The sequence below is a fragment of the Amblyomma mixtum genome, chromosome 2, assembly GCF_055824585.1.
Source record: "Amblyomma mixtum isolate Tamu chromosome 2, ASM5582458v1, whole genome shotgun sequence".
In the NCBI taxonomy this organism is placed as follows: Eukaryota; Metazoa; Arthropoda; class Arachnida; order Ixodida; family Ixodidae; genus Amblyomma; species Amblyomma mixtum.
Window position 1 is genome coordinate 283,977,972 of NC_143013.1, and position 13,113 is coordinate 283,991,084.

The following is a 13,113-nucleotide window of genomic DNA, read 5'->3' on the forward strand; positions in this document are numbered from 1 at the left end:
CCCCCCCCCCCCCCCCCCCACTTTCCCTCTCCCCGTTCAATTTTTCTCACGCTAGCCGCAGCTTAGGTGCTTCAGGTTTCGATGGCGGATGCCGCCGCTACCAACATCTTTTCCTTCCTTTGTTATGTTATTAAAAAAAAGCCACAAAAAAAAAAACGATTCGCATGCAATCGAGCAAGGGCGGCTCGGTCAAAAATGCGCCACGGCAGGTGTCCTTGTTCTGCTCGAGGCGAGGGTCAAATACCCGTTCCCGCTTCATTGAGCATCGCAGGTCAGGGGGGGGGGGGGGGGGAGCTTTAACCCCACTAGAGAAGCGCAGAGCAGTCTGCGACGTTGGGGATCGAACCCCACACCTGAGAGGTCGTCGCTTCGGTCGAAACATACCTTTGTGCCAGCTGGCAACACTGTCGCAATAAAAAGAGAGAAGTTCACCGGAAGAATTAATAAAGGCACGACGGACTTAATCAAGTCAGACGGAACGGCTACACCGAGGCCAGACTTCTCGAATGATATCCATCCAGGGGGGCAGCCAACAAAACGGAAGCGGTAAAGAAAGGCCCCGCCCCACACAGAGCTTGATGCCTGCCAAGCTGGCAGGCTGGCGGCTTCGAACGCGGGCGCAATGGACGAATGGCACAAATTCTGGCAAACAGAACGCACGTGCATAACAATCACGCGCGGGGCGAGTACATTATAAAAAACCGGGGAGGGGGGGGGGGGGGGATTTGCATCTACCAATGTGCGATGTCGACTGCGCGCTTTTTTTTTTCTTTCTTTTTTCGGGAATTCTTTCTCCTGTAGTATTCAAAAGCGGAAAGCCGATTTGCATTCAACTCGGACGGGCTTCGCCAGTCACGGCAACCCCGCCGCCTCCAAGGAATACCGGTGAAGCGCGATAAGGAGGAAAAAAGAAAAATGAGGCACGATAAGCGGAGCCGGCGAAGGCTGCGACGAAGGCACCGCGGAAACAGATAACTGGTAAGTTGCTGATTGGCGACGTAGCTGTGCTTCGTCGCGCACACCGACAGTTATACTTGCGGGTGACGTGGACGTGCGCAAAAAAAAAGAGCATAAAACAAAACGAGAACACCTTTGCTTTCCGGGATGCGCTGGTCTTTGAATAACAAAAAACCAATAAAAAAATCAAAGACCGGCTGCACACCTAAGGCAGAGCTACGATAAAAAAAAAACGCAATTTTTACACGGTTACAATTTTACATTTAAAACATGCACTTGAAACCACACATCTGATTTTTCAATTTCCGCTGTCTCCATTCCAACAAACATTAATACCAAAATGAGCACTGCACAGGCGTCGCAGACTCCAGTAATTAAGGACACGCTCACTGGCAGAGGGCCACAGGTCTAGGCGCACCTTAAACTACATCGTAGCACACTGACACTGACAGCTCACCGCGCTCGCATGCTGCGAAGACGTCTGCCCCGAATGACACACGAGCGGGAACGACCCGAGGACCACAGCACGGTACACTGGATTTTTTTCGTTTTCTTCGAACGCGATCGCTCCACGCGAGCCGGCCGCGAGACCACAACCACGCTTCTTCCTCGACCTTCGTCGAGAAACGCCCGCCGCCAGAACCCGGTGCGCTAATCAGTAGTAGTAGTAGTAGTAGTAGTAGTAGTAGTACGCGCTTCTAAGAAAGCGAGGCAGAAAAGGACAAGCCCAAAAAAGAACGCTAATAACGCGGATATGACTGACGGAGAGCAGCTACAGCGCCGCCAAAAACATCGCCCAAACCGGACGTTCCACACGCGGCGACCAGACAGGAGGAAGGTATATATATACAAAGGGGTGTAACGCTATTTTCACGCGCGGCCGTCGTGTATGGAGGAAGCACAAATGAAGAAACCAACCACGAAACCAACAAATAACCGCTCCTCAGCTTCTCGCCAGGGTGCCGCTACAGCGAACAAAAACACCCGAGCGCGCGCGCTAGCGTGGCCGACAGGTCAGAGCCAGGCAGGCAGTAAGGAGCAGTCCCTCCCCGCACCCTCTTTTCTGTCTTTCATCTGCCTATATACAAAACAACCCACCACACCAAGGCCGCCACCGCATCGTCAAAACGCCGCACTTACAAAGCAGCGGCGCAGGTTAGCCCCCCCTCCCACAACCTCTTGCTTTAGATGAGGGGAGGTCGGCGAGACCGCTTCGGAAACGCCCGCCGACCACGTTCGGTTAAGCGGCACACGACGAACCTCCGCCGCTGCTTCCAAGAGAGAGAGGCCAAAGAAGCGAGGTCGACTCGAAACTCGCCAGACAAACAACACCGGCCGCCTCCTCCATAGCCCCCCTCCCCCTCTTTGGCTCGAGTGAGGGACGAAGAAAAGCAAAAGTCGCGCGACACACTGCGAAGGCGAGCTGAGGCTGGCTGAGGAGACTCACCCCTTCTCAAAAGAAAATTAGGGAAGCAGCAAATGAAGGGCCCGAAACGAACGCGCGCGAGCTCGCGGAGAGCACGTGACTGGGCTCCTAAAGGGACAGAGAGAGAGAAAAAAAAATAAACCCAACGAACCGGGAACGCGAAACGCGCCCGGTAGAGAGAAGCAAGAGGAAGAAAAATAAATTCGCAAAAGAGGGTCAAACAAGCGCAACCCTCGCTCACAAAGTCTTGCTTGCCTTTTATTCTTTTTCTTTCCCGAAAAGAGAGGCAAATATAAACCCCCTGCTCGGCGCCAAGCGGGTCCCAAACCGAGAACGACGCGGCGCGTACTACTACAGCGGCACTAGCAGCCCCGAAAGCTAGAGCGAAAAATAAAAAGAAACGCCTCTCACGCACTCGCGCGCGCATAAAGTAAGAACCAAGAAGTAAGGGAGGGGGGGGCTGAACTAGGCAATCGGCCAACAAACCAACCGCCAGCACGCCCGGCGGACCAGACGGGCCGAAGCCGCCGCCGCCACAGCATCACCAACCAGTTTCGGCACTTAGCCGACGAACGGACGCGCGCGGCACGACGACACAACCGGCAAGCACCGGCCATCAAAATAACAAAAACGAAAAAAAAAAGAACCCGCCGCGCACCTCCGTCCTCCAAAGCAGCCAGCGCGCCGACCCGAAAGAGCAAGCAAAGAAAATAAAACCTCCACACGCAGAAACAAAACACGCCAGGCAGGCGCTCAGCGAAGAGGAAAGAATATATAAAGAAAGGAGAAACAGGAACGCAGCAGCCCCCCCTTTCTCGTACACCTTGCACTTGCCAGCTGTTTCTCCCCGCTTTATTTTTATTCCCCCCCCCCCCCCCCCCTTCACTGCAACAACCCCCACGAGCGAGCGCCGCCCAAGGCAACGGCAGCCAACCCTCCTCGTACGATGAGTTGTGCGCTGTTCAGTTGGTTACGCGCCGTCGCCATTCCACGAAACGCACAGGCGCACGAACGCACGCACGCACACGGCGCGCAACGCAGGCCAGCCGGCGCAACGAAACAAAAAGGAAACAGGTTTTAGCAACAAATAAAACATAAGCGCGCCGAGGAAATGCCGTCAGAAGGGACCCCGCGAGAGGGAAATCAAGAGGCACGGAGAAAGAGAGAGAACAGCGCGGAGCGATTTCGAGGAGGGCAAGAGGGCGCGGGAATCGAAATGGAGTAAGGATGAAGTAAGAGAGATACGTTGCGCGCGGGCACAGAAAAAAAAAAGAAACAAGGAAGCGCTGAAGCGAAAAAAAAAAAACGGGCCGCGCGCGTGTGCGCGCAAAAGGACACGGAGAGAGAGCGGAAGAGAGAGAGAAAGAAGTAAAGAGGAAGAGAATCCAGAGGGAGAGGCGGCAATTTAAATGCGCCGACGTTCGTCCTCGGCCGCCGCCGCCGAGCGGCGTCAACGGCGGAGCGAGAGCGCGCAGCTAAAGCCGATGACCTTGAGGAGCGCGCTTCCCTCCCTCGCGCCACTTCTCCCTTCGCTCCTCGCTCTCTCGGCGCACGCACGCCCAAAAATATCGGTGCGCTAAATCCTCTCTCCCTCTAGCCTCCCCGCGGGCCAGCTCACTTCCCACACGCACCGTCGTCCGCCGCTACAGCCACGAAGACCACGGCCGGCGTCAGCTTCCTTCTCGACTCCACGACCCTTTCGCAGAAAGGAAAACCGGGCGCCACGCAAGAACGAAAAAGAGAGGCAAGGAGAAGCAAAAATAAATAAAACGCGGCAGCGGCTCTTTAACGGCGAAGCGACATAAACCAGCCCTCGCCCGTACCTCCGCGTACCGAACACGGAGTCAGAAACAACACCAAAAAGCGGCAGCAGCGCAAGGAGGATAAAGAAAAAAAAACGAATCGCCCAGCAAAGAGGCCACGAGAGAGGGAAGCAAAAGTAAAAAAAAAACAGCGCGCGCGCGCACACACGAACAAGGTGGATGGATGACTACGATGTGGAGTGAAGCGAAAGAAAAATAATAAAGCCAAGAATACAGACAGAAAACGCACGCCGCTAGTAAGGAAGAGAGTGTGAGGGGAGGGATCAACGGAGCAGAAGCAAAAGCGAGGGTTGGCACTGACTGGATGACTGGACTCACGGAGGAGCCGGCCGAATAAAAAGAAGGCAGAGGGAATGTGAACAATAAAAAAAGAGAAACCGAAGGAAGAAATAGAAGCACGAGAGAAGCCCGCCTCGGAAGAACCAGATGAGGCGAATGAAAACGGGAAGAAAAGGCGAGCAATAGCAACGGCACGAGTCAGCAAAATACAAGGCGGCGGACGAGCAAGGCAAACGCGGATGGAGACGTAGCGAGGAAATTGCCGCGCCGGACGAGAAACAACACTAAGAACAAAAGCGGCCGTGGGCGCTGCCGGATCGAGAGAGAGGGGGGGAGTCAGAAATAAAAGATAGAAAGCCGAGCAGGAGGTCAGATAAGCGTGGAGTGGAGAGCCAGAATTATAAGACCCGAACAGAAAAGAAGCTGCCGCTGATACCAACGTGGCACGGCGAGCGGAGGACGAAAGATATATACGCGCAGTGAAAGAAACAAAAACCAATGAAAAAAATAAGGTGCAACAAACTGTCCGGAAAGGGAATCCACGCCCGACCGAAAACGAAACAAACAAGAAAAAGAAACAGCCGCCAGAGAAATCCCCTGTCCGCAATAAAGGCCAGGCTCTCGCGCCAAGAACGAGGTAACGCCGAAGCAAGCAGTACATAAAGATAAAATCGTAAGTAGAGGAAAGCCGATAAGCGTGGGGCTTCGGCGAGAGATAAACAGCTAGCCGGCTCCGGGGAGGCAGGAGGCGCAAGCCACGCAATAAAGCAGACAAAGCGAGTCCGCGAATGAAAAGATACAGAAAGGCAACGGGGCTATCCGAGACCGCGCGAACGTGAGGGAAGAGGAAACCAAAACAAGAAAAACGCCGAAGAGAACCAAATAGAAAATGGGGGAGAAAGGCCAGCGGGCTACACGACAGAGGCCGCAAATAAAAGCATAAAGAGCGACCAACCACAGGAAGAAAAGAAAAAAAACCCGGCATGCCAGCACAACCGCCCCGATAACGACAACACAAAGAAAGAAAAAAAAAACCCGAAACGAGCTGCACCCCACGAAAAGCAGCAGCTCGCAGCGGGAGGCGCGGCGGCAAAGAATCAAGAGACGCCCGGCTGCTAGCGAGCGAGAGAGAAAAATGAACTACAAAAGAAAACGGAGCTAATACACCTCCGCACGTCGAGCGCAACCAACGAGTTGTGCGCTCCCCCTCCCCCCCCCCTCTCTTTTCTCCGGCTTGGGCGTGCGTGCGTGTGTCGCAAACGCTCAGCATAAAAGGAAGAGGAAAGAGCTCGCAGGCTCGCATAAAGAAAAAGGAGGACGACAGAGGAGGCGCGCGTGTGAGAAGGAAACCGGAGGGCAGCCGTAAGAAAAAGAAACCACGAAAAAGGCGCCACCACAGCAGCAAAGCAAGAGGCAGCAGAAGCGGTAGAAAAGGCTCAGAGCGCTCTCGTGCGCCGTCGGGCGACGAAGACGAAAAGGAAAAACACAGGGAAAGGAAAAGCACTTCGCGTACACACTAGGAGGAGGAAGGGAAATGGCTGCTGCGCCTCTCGCTTCTTCTCGTCGGCGAAGACGATGGAGAAGGGGGATGAATAAAGCAAGATGAATCACGAAACGGATAAAGGAGACGGCGGGCGAAAGGAAGGCGAACGGCCCGCCTGCCAGCCACATCGCTCGGCGGCACTCCTCCCTCTCTTCACTCTCCGCGGAAGTAACAATAACATTCAGCATCTCACGCTGCTCCAACCCGCTTATTTCGTTTTCTTTCTTCTCGTTCTCCCGAGCGCTGTTTCGCTCGCGTACGCGCGCCAGCTTCCTCTATGCAACCCCCGCGCTTCGCTCAGCCGCTGTCATTTCCTCCCTCTCCTCCCCCTCCTGACATTCGGCAGTTCGACAAGAGCTCCTGCCGCTCCATCCCGGCGGTGCCGATCAGACAGACGGCGGGGGCCGCCGCCATCGGACGCGAATTGGGGACGACAGAGAGAGTGGGGAGGTGGACAGAAACAAAGCGGCCGGTTGATCGTCCGGCCGGGTGCACCCTTCGCCGATTATCTCGGAACCCCCCCCCCCCACACACACACACACACACACACAATTAAAAAAAAAAAGAAGACGGCCATGGATTGGTACTCGGCGCTGTTTCTAGTTGAACGGCAGACAGGTTAGTCACGCGAGCTTCGAAATCAAACGACCTACTCTGACCGCCACGAACTAACTGCTCCCACCCACATGTCTACATTTCGCGTCTATCGGGAGAACAGTTACCGAAGGTTACCGGCTTTACAGTCCGCAGCCGCGGCGCGTCCGGAAAAAAAGCCCAAGTCCGCCGCGGCTAATTGCCGGCGTGATAAACGCCCGCCGGAATTCCAACCGGCTAGGTGAACCGACATTCGAATTCCTTCATGCGCTGACCGACGAGTCCGGGCGACGTGAGTCATGCGCAGCCGCGGCTACAACTGTAGCACGCGAAACAAACCGATTACAAGTCGGTGCCACATCAAGGACGCGAATGACAGCGCGCGCTCCGTGTTCGGGGCCAGACAGCGAGCTCGAGTAATTTCTACGCAATTAAGAAAGAAAAAAAGATGCACCTAACAAGATTGGCGTGCCACCTGCAACGTCACACGCGTCATATCCCCCCCCCCCACATAACACACAAACTGCACGGCGAAACAAGCTAGACCCCATATACCAACAAACGCGCGAAAAGCCCTATCATACCGCGTTATCGAAACGTGTGCTGCATACGCACAAAACGGTCCCCCTCCCTATCTCTCCACAGTGGCGGCCCGGCGAGGCTATTGTTTCTCCACAGCATTACCGTCAAAGTGATCAGAGAACACACACACACAAAAAGAAACACCAAGACCCCGCTGGTTGATTGTGACATTCCGCTTTCCTCTCTTTTTCCAGGGATGCACGGGCTACGCCGAGGACGAGGCCATTCGGCGTGCTTCGTCCCTCTCTCTCCCCCCGCCACAAAGTAGAGGGTATACGCATGTAATCTCGGCGGCGGAGGACGGTGACACGTCACGGTCACGAGCCGCCATCGCCGCGGCCATAATAGCGTCGGGGGGAAAAGAAGAAAATGCCAAGGCTCTCTCCTTGCGCGTGAAAGCGAGGACAAGACACAGCGGCTGGAGGGGGGTAGCAAGGGCACCCTTCGATTCCAAGAGGGTTCTGGTGTGGTCTAGTTGGTTCATGCTTAATAAACAGATTCACACAGCGCTAAGGAACGAGGATAGAAGGACCACGATCAGCGCCCGTCCTGTGTGTTTTTCGTGTTCCTTCTGTCCTCGTTCCGTAGCGCTGTGTGAATCAGTTTATTAAACACCCTTCGATACAGTACAAACACCAACGGCGGGGGGGACAACATGGGCATGGCAGGGTTCACGGCGCCACGAACCATATTGCAATCATCAGCCGAGCTGACTCCGCTGAAAAGACAGCGGCCTCGCGCCATACGACCTCCGATAACTCCTGATTCGCGCCGGCCACGTTATTCTAGCAGATTACCCGCACGCGGTCGTAACTCCGCCTTAATGACGGCCGCCACCGAATGACGCTGTCCTCCGGCTCGCGGTAATCGAGTGACACACAAACGGAGGGCAACAGCGGAAGTACGCGGTGCAGCACACACACAAAAAAAAGCGCTGTCGGCCTCTATCGGGAGATACGCCACGCTTACGGAAACAAGAGAAGGCGAGGGTAGAGCACGTGTTGGACGATATGAGAACCTTGATGGTGATGGATTTTTTTATTTACGGCTCAAGGGCATCTTCAGCCAAAGAACGTCAAACAAAAGGTGACTCACTGGCCAACACGGATTAGTGACGCGTGCAATTACTGAAATTTCTGACAACCCAATAAAACTAAAGGAGGTGTATACGGCCTGAACGTAAAAGATATGCACGATTCACAGCGTGCTGGAGGGGATTTAGTCAAATCTGGATACAGTTCGAACGCCATCAGGACCGGAAATTTGTTCGAATGATGTAAAGTTTTAATTATGTAAAGGAGTATAGGCATCTAATTTAGGCGGCAGATGTTCTCTACAACGATGCGGAAGACACTATGCATGACTTCCCATGTGGCATTCGCCTACTACCGCTAATAATTTATAATCGAAGTTTTCTGTCATGCTATTTCGGATTCGGTTTCAACAGCCGAATGACGGCTGCGACGTCGGAGTGCGGCTATATGTCACGCGAGGCATGGCAAAACCGTGACATAATCGCTGCTTCATCGTTTTAATTCACTAGAATGCTAAAGCCAGCCTTCCTCAAGAGTCGGAACGACAACGAATGTAGAAGCAGAGATTACATTGCAGTTCGTCCACGCCTCACGTGACCTACAACCACACTCTGACGTCACAGTCATCGCTCGATTGTTGATACCGAAACAGCACGAGAAAGGAATTCTACTATAAAGTATTTAGCGGGCGCGGGAAAATACCACGTGGCAATCCATGTATAGTAATGTCATATGCGTCATGACAAAGAAGAAAACACGCTGCCAAAAGTTAGGTGTCTTCACGCGATGTTGACAGAACCAAAGCGACACTTCGAACAGACCGGAAGTTCGAATTAGGCGAATTCCAATTACCGAGCTTCACTGTACAAGGCTGCCGGTGGCGTACGACGACCCTGCCGGAATCGCTCATTCATACTCCCTCCCCCACCTTGTCTCAGGAGAGAGATAACAAGTCCAGGGTGCAGTTGAGTGACAACTGTTTCGAGATTAAACGCCCGATATGCAGCAACTGCGCCGACTGTTCTCTATCGCTAAAAGGTAAATACCTAGGTTGCAGAGGCGACAGCGCAAGCGGCCGATCACAAACAGCAGTCACAATAGGTTGAGTTGGCAACCACAGCCGATCGCCGATTGACAAAATGCGTCGAGGGCGACAGGTCATTTGCAGCAAGCGAAACGCGTTAATTCCCGTAGCTGCGTGACCGACACGAAGGCCCGGTCTTATCGCTGCGACTGCGACCGAAATCGATATTCGAGGCAGCAAGCGCAGGCCGACACAGGAAGGTCACCGGATGACGCCATCCCCACACACGGGACAGTCGGCGCGGCAACGACTGTCCTCTCTGCCGAGCGATATGCGCTTAATCACCGAGTTCACCCACTTCGCTCAGAAAAAAAAAAAAAAAATCCCAATATCATGCACCTTCAAAGCCAACATACAAAAAAAATTGCGTCACTGAGTCGACACAGATAAGCTATAGCTATCAAGTCAACCGACTGCATTTTTGCACCGGAAAATGAATGTACCGTTTAATACTAGCACAAAAAGTATTTTTAGCCTTCACTACACGCCATATTTTCTGCAAATAACTCTAGCACGGATGCATCAGCCAGCCGTTCGCTGCCTTCCCTCGAAAGGGCAAAACGGGCGAAATCCGGAGGTGCATATCAAGTCCGCCTCCGAATCTGCACAGGCGGACGAGATGCGTCATACAGGACAAACGGCGAGACTTGCAAGAGAGCACACCGTTCCCGCACACCGAAAAGTTCATTACTCAGCGGTCTCAGAACGCCGAAGCTGACCAAAAAAAAAAAAAAGTCAGCGCCAATCGCCGTAAACACGACATGCAAAAAGCGAGCGCGCGGAGTCAGTGACCCGAGGAGCAAGCGAGCGACTCGGCGAGGCAAACCAACGCACGCCACCAAAGACAAAGGTAACGCAAACAGCGAAGCCATCCATCGGCCGGCCTTCCGCTATCGCTCACCGCGCACGCCTGTCGATAGTCAAAACCCAAGCCAGCGAAACGAGCGGCGCGTATTTGTCTTGCGAGGGCGGTCGACTCGCACAGGCTCTCTTGTTCATTGTGCCGCATCGCGCGATGGGAGCGCCGTCAAAGAAAACAAAGCGATAAATCATCATGCAGAGGTTGGCAGTTTCTTGACCGAGGTCACCATACCACGCCCGGCGATAATCGCCGACGCTCCCGCGATAAGCTGGAGAACCAACAAATCAGAAAAACCTGCCTGCCATTCGGACACAATGGTCAGTCCGCGCACAATCTTATCAAACACGCACAGCGGCAAGTTTTATCTCGGCCCTCGACAAGGCTCCCCGTACTTTCCGCAAAGGAAGCGGGCATGGGCGTACGTTCAGACGGCCTTTATCCAGCCTTATCTGGTAGAGATAAGGCAGTATTACAGCGCAAGCCGTGCGCAATATCGCGCAGGAAAGGGCGTCAGGTATCGGTGCTGAGGCACTCGAGCTCCGAAAGAAAAAAAAAAGAAAACGTAAAAGCGGAGAGAAGACAATGCGATTTCTTTTTTTTTACTTCTTTTACGACGAACAAAACGCGGTCGCGACAGAACTTCTGAAGCACCTCGAAGCACGTGGCACAGATCTGAAACTACCGCGACACGGAAAGATTAGAACGCACAAGGGACGATAGCGCAAACGCTCCGGCCTAGACGAGCCCGCCACTCGAAAACACGGCAAAACCCCTCGAGAAACGGTCGCGGCCGGACGTGAGCCTTTCGAACCAGCACTGAAAGTCAGCGGCCAACTGCGAGCCGAAGCTGCCGAACTTTCTTTTTCTTTCTTTCTTCCGAAGCCAACAGCGGTAGACCTTCGCCTTGGTGATGGAAATGGCGGCCACGACGGAAACACGGCGAGAACAAAGAAAACGGGCAAGCCACAAGGAGGCCTCGCTTGCACCACGGGGTGAAAGGGGGGCAAGAAGTGCGTCGCGGACACCGAGGATGCTCAATCATAGCCCGCGCGGGCGCGCACACACACACGACGAGCGAGGGTCATTTCTCATCTGGCCTCGAGGCCAAATCCGGCACGGGAAGAAGGCTCGACCATGCAAATCGAGGGAGCAAAAAAATTCCCGCAGGAACGGATGCCGAAAAAGTACAAAAAAGAGCAAATGTAGCAGGTCCCGCCAGAAGAAAGGACAACTGCGCGTCGTTACTCACAGGCGGATACGTCCTGAATAACCTTCGCTGGAAAGGGCGCTTCGCTAACCCGCGATTAGCAACAGCCATTAGCGCCCAACGCTAATCGGCTCGATTCAGCTAAAGCCGACACTTCGGTGATCAGCCGCGAAGCAAAGCTCTTGTCACAAACACCCGAACGAGATAGCCTGATATGCGATACGGGCGAGAAACCGGGAAGGTGTGCGAGAGCTGCGAGAGGGCTTATTGCAACCGGTGTGCACAAGTCGCGGCAACGGCCCATACGGGGCTCCCAAAGAAAAGAGGGGGCGTCATTGAACAACCACGACGCGGCAAGATTACAGAATACAAAGAGGAAAAGAGAACGGCACTACTCGGCACCGGCGTGACGATAAACTGGCGGCCAGCAAAGGCATCCGCACGTAATGCAACCGGACCAATACGGAATTCTCGCGCGCGCGTCACCGCAGCGGCTCAAGGTTATACATCCAGCAACCTCGCTCCAACGGGGGAACGGGTGGTGGTGACGACGACACGACGGGCTCACTTTGTATTTTTTTATGGGCGCCCCATTCTCCGCTCTGCACCACACGGGGCGTGTACGCGCCTCATCGTCATTATTGTTATTAACAGTACTTCCCACACGGGAGCGAGTTGCGCCGCAGGTAAGACAACTTACGACCACGCTCCAGAGGAGACGGCGCCAACAGCAACAAGAACACAAAGAAGACAAGCTAAACCGGACGAACGGCGCGCAGACACGAACGAGAAAGAGGGGGGGAGAAAGAAAGAGCTAAAGAGAAAAAAAAAGGGGGGGGGGGTGAAAGGAGAAGCAAAGTAACAAGAGAAGCCGGTGAAAGAAGGAGGTATATACGCGCACGACACACACAGCGAGCGGGGCTTGCGAAAGCTTCGCGCACGAACAGAACGCACTCACGCGCGCCCCAGCCCCCGCAGAGCACCTGCTTGGGAAGAAAAATCGATAGTCCGGAATTCCCCCCCTCCCTTCCCTCCTGCACCATCACCACCGGTCTTTTTATGTATACTCTTTGTTGTATTACACGGCCCTCCCTCGCACGGACTGACACAGAGCTTTGCTTTTTTTTTTCTTTTTTACCCTCTTCGCCTTCCTGTCGCTGTTCGGTATTTGTGCGTTTCATTCCGCCAGATTGGGCTTTTGTTTCTTTTTCTATTCCCCTACTTTCGAGGACCGTTCCGTTCGCTGCTAACTGCTCGGATAGCCACACACAACCCGGACCTTTTGCACCCGAGTTAATCGCGATAATGAAAAGCGCCTCGTTGCGGCTGCGCTCCTTTTTTAATGCTGGTCTCTTTCGCGGCAGCACGGGGGACAGGCGTGGTAGAAAGAAAGAAGCGGCCGTCCCGCTTCCAATATGTCAGAGCCTCACAATGCACGCGAGACGGCCAGACAGCGCCGAGAAGAGAAGGCAGCAAGCAGCGACAGGGGAAGAAGAGAGGCAGGCTACGGCGCCGCGACAGCGCTCCGTCCCTGACGTCGAAGGTCTTTTCCGGACAGAGCTGGCAGCAGCAGCCAACGCGGCGGGCAAGAGGAGGAAGCGGGCCAGAGAGCACAGACACACGACATCGTGGCGGCGGCTTGGATGCAGGAGCGAGCAATGCCTTCTTGGACTTGCTTCCCCCCCCCCCCCCCCCCCTTCGCCCTCTTAGCAGCGCCGTGCG

At 54.3% G+C, this 13,113-nt stretch overlaps 1 protein-coding gene across 8 annotated transcripts in view; it reads right to left on the reverse strand.

Annotated features, from left to right (window-relative positions):
* Nucleotides 1-13,113, reverse strand: part of LOC149364294 (uncharacterized) — a 102,758-nt gene that overhangs the window by 31,914 nt on the left and 57,731 nt on the right. The window lies entirely within an intron of this gene.